Source organism: Schistocerca piceifrons, chromosome 2, assembly GCF_021461385.2.
Source record: "Schistocerca piceifrons isolate TAMUIC-IGC-003096 chromosome 2, iqSchPice1.1, whole genome shotgun sequence".
In the NCBI taxonomy this organism is placed as follows: domain Eukaryota; kingdom Metazoa; phylum Arthropoda; class Insecta; order Orthoptera; family Acrididae; genus Schistocerca; species Schistocerca piceifrons.
The window spans coordinates 669,320,894-669,328,424 of NC_060139.1; the positions used below are offsets into that span (position 1 = coordinate 669,320,894).

The window sequence follows — 7,531 nt, forward strand, 5'->3', positions numbered from 1 at the left end:
CAATTGAAATTACATTCCTATCACTTTTAGTTTGGGAGCTACAACCCAGATACCACACGCTATACATAATACATGGCTGTGAGGTGGGTGATAGATGTTCTGGTGGTGGGAAGTTGATTTAAATGAGATGTTCAAATGTGTGTCCATGTTCCTGAATGCACAATGCAATGCGCCTTCTAAAGTATCTGCAGATGAGATGTAACATCGCCGGTGTCACGGAGCAACATGCGTCCTCGATGCGCCGTTTTAGTTCATCTGCGGATGTGGGCTCAGTGACATAAACACGTTCCTTTAGATATCCTCACAAAAAGAAATCTAATGGTGTTAAATCGACCGATCTTGCGGGCCATGAATGAGTACCATGGCGCCCCAACCACCTTCCTGCAAACCTGTTGTTTGGTTCTTCCACAACAGCACGCTCAGAATGGGCTGGGTGACCATCGTCCTGCATCCACATATGGAATCTCGTGTGTAGACACACATGTTCAAGGAGACCACCCAAACTGTCGACTATAAACGCGCGATATAACTCAACTGTCAGTGTAACTGGGAAGTAGGGTGGACCGATGATTGTATCCCCAAGGATTCCACACCATACATTAATAGACCACCTCCGGTCAACAGGTCGTACCCACCGACCCACCGAGGATTGTCTGCGTCCCAGTAGTGCACGTTATGGCGATTCAATGCACCATAATTTGTGACCGTCGACCCGTCAGAGAACGTAACAGCTTGTAAAGACTCCAGCGTGAAATTACGCATGGCCCATTCACAGAATGTAGCTCTCGCACGGAAATCGTTCCCATGCGGTTCCTGGGTCAGTGACAGGTGGTTCGGGTGAAACGTGTGGCCGTGTATTATATGCCATACAGATGTGAGACTGACACCAGCGACTGCAGCAACGGCTCTGAAGCCGACATGAGGATCGTGGTGTACTGCTGCTAAAACAAGCACCTCTGTCTCCTCACTTCTTGCAGTTCTTCGTCTAATACTGCAGCCCATTACCTGTTCCCCGGAGTCGTTGTTCGGCACGTAAGAACTAATAGCTGCCGGAGCTTTTCGCCTAGGATATCTCACGGCGTACGCCATGGCTGCTTCAGTGGCAGCGTGTCGACACTCGCCGAGCATCAGCAACTTGTCAACGTACTCGTTGTTCGTGTATGCCATCGTCACCCGATGTCAGCAACTGTGGTGTATTGAGAACCGTTTGTTAGTGTGGCTCGAACTGTCGGGTATACGGCCGTGTGTGGCGGCAGTCGGCAGTCTAAGCGCATCGAGGAGGATTCTCACTCCGTGACACCGGCGACAAAACAACTCGGCCGCACCAAATTTAGAAGGAGAATTGCATTATGCGCAGCGTGTGTGGTATCTGCCCCTGAAACTCTGAAGGATTGTAACTCCCAAACTAAAAGTGATAGGAATGTAATTTCAGCTGATGTATACACAGCTAGTGTTTGTGATTCCAGTGCATGATAGAAAAAATTATTGTTCCATTGAAAAAATAGTATCTTTTTGCTGTAAGTCTTTGCATAATAACACAATAAACTATGTTGATAGCTCCCCAGACAGTGTAACGTTTCTTATGGTAACCTACCGCAATAAATATTTCCGTCGCCTGTTACTTTGTAACTTACAGAGGCAAACACATTTAGTGAAAAACCCCGGTATGTGCAGGGTGATTATAACTAAAATTAATCTTTCAAACCGCTGTAGAAATAACACCAGAGAAGGGGGAAACGTAGGGAAGAAGAAAAATAAATAGTCAAAAAATTTAGAAATAGATGGCGCTGTAAGCATCATAATTTAATAGTAGTCGACTACAAATGCCTAAGGTGTACATTTTACGTTAAACAAACTGTACTACTCCGCGTACATGGGTGTACAGATGTGGCACTGTTAGTTACGTAAGCTCATCCACCACGCCATGGTCATATCACATCGGATGGGAAAAATCTGTTTTTAATTATCCTGATGTCACAAACTGCATAAAAAGCACGAGTCACATCGGTTTTTAATTGACCTGAGGCCACAAACCGCATAGAAAGCACGAGTCACATCGGTTTTTAAGTGCCCTGAGGCAAAAAACCGCTTAAAAAGCATGAATCAAAATCAAATCGGATTATTAATTTCCGTGTGACTGGCGCAAAAAAATATCAATATGCTGTCCACCGTTTTCTGCAACAAGTTGAAATCGAGAAACAGCATATTCCACAACTGATCGAAGTATTTTCGGGGTCACGTTCACAATGTGTGGCACAATGCGTGCCTTCAATGCAGCTAAGTTTGCAATCCGAACACTGAACACATCTTTCAGATAGCCCCACAGCCGAAATTCACACAGATCAGATGATCAGGACGGCCAGGCTGTATGGAAATAGCGGCTGAAAATTCTAGCACTTCCGAAATGGAGCTTCGGCAACTCTTTAACTCGATTTGCAATGTTCAGAGGTGCACCATCTTGCATAAAAATGATCCCATCCACATACCCACGCTGTTGGAGGGCTGGAATGATGGAATGACGTGGTTGAGTAAAAGACACTTATAGCGCTTACCAGTGACGGTACAGGTTACAGGTCCGGAAGCACCTGTTTCTTCGAAAAAATATAACCCTATGATAAATGATGCCGTAAACCCGTACCATACAGTGACCTTTTCCGGATGAAGTGGTACTGGTTAATTTGCGTATGGGTTTTCCGTTGCCCATAATCGGTAAATTCCGTGTATTGACATATCCTGTCAGATGGAAGTGGACTTCGTCTTTTCACAAAATCTTCCACGGCCAATCATTGTCCACTTACATGCGAGCAAGAAATACTAAAGCAAAGGTCTCTCTTGCTGGCAGGTCAACAGGAAGCAGCTCGTACACATGGATAACTTAGAACGAATTGCAAAGAAGGATGTTTCGTAGGATTTTACGCACTGTGCTCACGGGTATGTTCAATGTTCGGGCAATTCTCCGTGCACTACACGTTTGCACACCACCACTCGTCTCTTCCTACACTGCTGTGGCCACTGCTTCCACCGACCTTGAATCAATTCATTCCCTCCCTGTACCAGGTTGCACACCAAAAGAACCCGTCTTTTCGAATTTCCGAATCATTTTCTCTAGATACACGGCAGTCATCGGACCAACGCCTTTTTTCCAAACCCTTCAGTGTCCGAAACTTCCGCAGGGCGATGTGTGCACAGTCATCATTCTTGTAATACAGCTTTACAAGCAGAGCGCGATCCTGCATTGAGACAGTCATGGCGAACGTCGCAGACGCGAAAGGAGGAAAAGCCGTGTACCCGGCCCCGGCGTGTTTATACCACCTTCAATGGGTCGTGCGCATGACAGGTGCTTTCATTTACGTATTTTGTCACATACAGCGCCATCTATTGATCAATTTTCATACTATTTTTTTTTCTTTTGTCATATGTTCTCCCCCTTCTCCGATAATATTCCGTTGCAATTTGACGTCATTCTGACCAGTGGTGTTATTTCTACAGCGGTTTGAAAGTTGATCTTTATGATCACTATGTATATATGGCAGCTGGTACCATTATCCTCCTATGCCTCCCGCTCCCCCCTCCCCTTCCCACGTCTCCTCCTCCATACGGTACGCCGGCCGGAGTGGCCGAGCGGTTCTAGGCGCTTCAGTCTGGAACCGCGCGACCGCTACGGTCGCAGGTTCGAATCCTGCCTCGGGCATGGATGTGTGTGATGTCCTTAGGTTAGTTAGGTTTAAGTAGTTCTAAGTTCTAGGGGACTGATGACCTCAGAAGTTAAGTCCCATAGTGCTCAGAGCCATTTGAACCATACGGTACGAGGGAAGAACGATTGTCGATAAACCTCCATACGAGCTCTAATTTCTCCAATTTTCTCGTCGTGGTTGTTTCGCGAGCCGTATGTGGGATGAAGTAAAATGTTGTCCGACTCTTCCTGCAACGGACAGTCTTGAAAATTCGAAAGTAAGCTACAATGTGATGTACAACATAACTTCTGCCACTTTGGGTTAGTAAGATGTGTACGGATGGTTAGCTACTTTACGGCAGTTACTATTTCTAGTGATTTCTTGCTAACAGAGTAATCGAAATGAGAACAATTAGAATATATTATGACAGAAGACGCACACTGTAGCATTATTATAAAAAGTTTTAGGTTTCCTGCATAGTTCCACACAGGAGCGCTGAACTGTCTACACCAATTGCTTCGATTACTCTCAGATATATTAACTAAAACATTTAAGTCTCAGCTAAGTAAACAGAAAAAGTAAAGCAGTTTCACATTACTTATTTAAATATCGCTGCATCTACTTCGTCCAGAAGTACTTTCGCGTTCGTCTTCATTGAGCCCTTTTCATAAACATATGATGCTGAAAAGCTCGTATTCTTCACTTGAGTAAAGACTTATCTCACATACTGAGGCTGAACGTCAGTGTTGGCACAATTATTTGTCACCAACTGGATATATGTTTTATGTGCCATCATAACTGTATGCCAGAAAAAATTGATATTTCAAATTATTTTCTTTAGTGCTTCCTTTGTCACGCAGCACTCACTTTTACGAGTTCTGGAAGTCAGTTCATGTCTTATCTCCAGTTAAGCGTATATTCGGACATCCGTCCGTCACCTTTAGAGCTAAGACATTACTATTTGAGAGATAAAGAAGAAGCCTAAGTGTCGAAGCTAGTGAGTATTTTTGTAATTCTGACTACTGAAAGTGAGAAGTCATTGCTCAAATTGATTTTCAAATTACACCATAATACTCTTGTTTTCACGTTAGATATCTTTGTGGAGCCGCATTATAGACATAATCATACTTCGTGCCACTTTTGGTCGACGTGAGGTATTGCTACGACAATTTGTGTACAAAAACTAAAGAACCCTTCGAAGGAAATGATACTGTGTCAGCTGCAAATAATTTCTGACAAGAGGTGTTCTTTTCAAACCTTACGTTAAAACTGATGAACATGTGATGCACGTTTTATTCAAACATGTTACCTCAGAAGCAGAAAAATACGATGAGGGCTATAATGACCTTGTGGAGGCGCTTTCGTCTTTCGCCTTCCACCTTTGCCACACAGGAGTAACATCCCATGTTTAAGGTAGTGAAGACAGCACCCACAGTCAAGTTGGAGGAGTGGCCATACGTGGGAACGCTTTTCAAACTTTCGCACTGTAATAGAAGTTTAATATATTTTCTTATTCCATTTTGAAATGATAGGATTCATTTTCTGTGTGGTGCAGCCTTCTTCTGAAGCCACACAAATTACTCTGGACAAGGTAAATTTTTCGAGATATGAGAATTTGTTCCCAGCTACAATACTGTCACATACTTAGAAACAAAAGGTGTTGTAATATGGAAAATATTGTCGGTACTCTATTTAGTAGCCTATACGTCACATTATTACTGCACTACACACCAATAATCAGTAAGTGAAATTAAATTAAAATGTAGCATTATCAAAAACTAGTTAGTTTGTGGTAAGATCTTACGGGACCAAACTGCTCATGTCATCGGTCCCTAAGCTTACACACTACTTAATTTAACTTAAACTGATTTACGCTAAGGACAACACACACACACACACACACACACACACACACACACACACACACACACACACACACACATGCCCAAGGGAGGACTCGAACCTCCGACGGGGGAAGCCTCGCGAACCGTGACAAGGCAGCCCAGACCGCGCGGCTACCCGCACGGCCCTAGTTACAAGCTGTATGCATTTGAAATACAAGCAAATTTAAAGAAACACAAATTCCCATTCTCAAGACAAGGGAAATTGTAGAATATATTCAAGAAACTCAGTTAATTTGCGGGTAGCACGTGTTGCACGGTAGAACACTGTTTCAAGGTAGAAGTGCCTGACTAACGTAGTATGGTATAACTGTCCACAAGTTATGTAACTATTTTCAAAAATATCCTAACTTTACTCACCACAAAATTCTGTAGCTGAAGAATTAAAACAATCATCCACATAGCCTTAATTTAGCCTGAGGTAACATAAGCCATGGGACACCTCCGAATATCCTGTCGCTCCTCCTTTTGCCTGGTGTAGCGCAGCAGTTGGACGTGTCATGAACTTAACAAGTAGTTGGAAGTCCCCTGCAGAAATATTGGGCCATGCTTCCTCTATATCCGTCCATAATTGTGAAAGTGTTGCCGGTGCAGCACGTTGAGCAGGAACTAATCTCTCGTTTGTGTCCCATAAATGTCCGGTGGGATTCATCTCGGGCGATGTGGGTGGCCAAACCATTCGCTCGAAATGACTATAATCTTGGACAAGCCAGTCGCAAACAGTTGTGGCCCGGTGACATGACATCGTTGTTTTCTCAAACAAGTCCAAATAGCCGAACATGACCGGTTCAGTTGTACCAGAGGACAGAGTCCATTCTGTGGTGTCAACATTAGACACCACTCTAGAGTTTGCGATAGTCGATAGCGGTCCAGCACTTGCAACCTCTCTGGACTCGCTGACGCTTGCAGCGCCGCCGTATGAACGGACAGAGACTTGCAAATCGCACGTCCGAGTCAGCTACAGGTCGTGAGCGAAGTACGATTAGAATAGCCTTCAGCTCGCTAGGTTAGCAGCCACTAGTTCGCGCATGTATTACGCACTTAATACCAGAATTATGTTATCTTCCTTGTTGTATAATCCAGTTAATGTTTGTTAATGAGTCATTTGTATTCAAGAAAGATAGTTGTTGAAACTTCCAGGCAGATTAAAACTGTGCGCCGGGCCGAGACCCGAACTCGGGACCTTTGCCCTTCGCGGGCTAGTGCTCTAACAACTGAGCTATTCAAGCACAACTCACGCCCCGTCCTCACAGCTTTACTTCTGCCAGTCATTCGTCTCCTACCTTCCAAGCTTTACAGAAGCTCTCCTGCGAACCTTGCAGAACTAGCACTCCTGAAAGAAAGGATATTGCGGAGACATGGCTTAGCCACAGCCCGGGGGATGTTTCCAGAATGAGATTTTCACTCTGCAGCGGAGTGTGCGCTGATATGAAACTTCCTGGCAAATTAAAATTGTGTGCCGGGCCGAGACTCGAACTCTGGACCTTTGCCTTTCGCGGGTAGAAGTAAAGCTGTGAGGACGGGGCGTGAGTCGTGCTTGGGTAGCTCAGTTGGTAGAGCACTTGCCCGCGAAAGGCAAAGGTCCCGAGTTCGAGTCTCGGCCCGGCACATAGTTTTAATCTGCCACGAAGTTTCATATCAGCGCACACTCCGCTGCAGAGTGAAAATCTCATTCTGGAAGATAGTTGTTATTAGTTATGTTCCTGGAGTGCAATAGTTATGTTCCTGGAGTGCAATAGCAGGACAAAGTTAAGTAAACGTTATTTACTAAATTATTCCAGTATTAATTATTATAGAATGTTCCAGATTCCTACAAGCACCCCACTCGTGCTACCCTCTATCATCCCACTGCAAATCCCAGGGCTACTGATCGTAAAGCGTCCTGCATTTGTGTGAGGTCATGACATGCTGCCATCGACCTTCACATCACATTCCACGTAAACATTGTCTTCACCG

At 44.5% G+C, this 7,531-nt stretch overlaps 1 non-coding gene across 1 annotated transcript; it reads left to right on the top strand.

The window, feature by feature from the left end:
- The first annotated feature begins 7,109 nt into the window (after positions 1-7,109).
- Positions 7,110-7,184, top strand: Trnas-cga. The gene has a single exon. It is a non-coding gene; the product is annotated as a tRNA-Ser (tRNA).
- Positions 7,185-7,531: the final 347 nt, after the last annotated feature.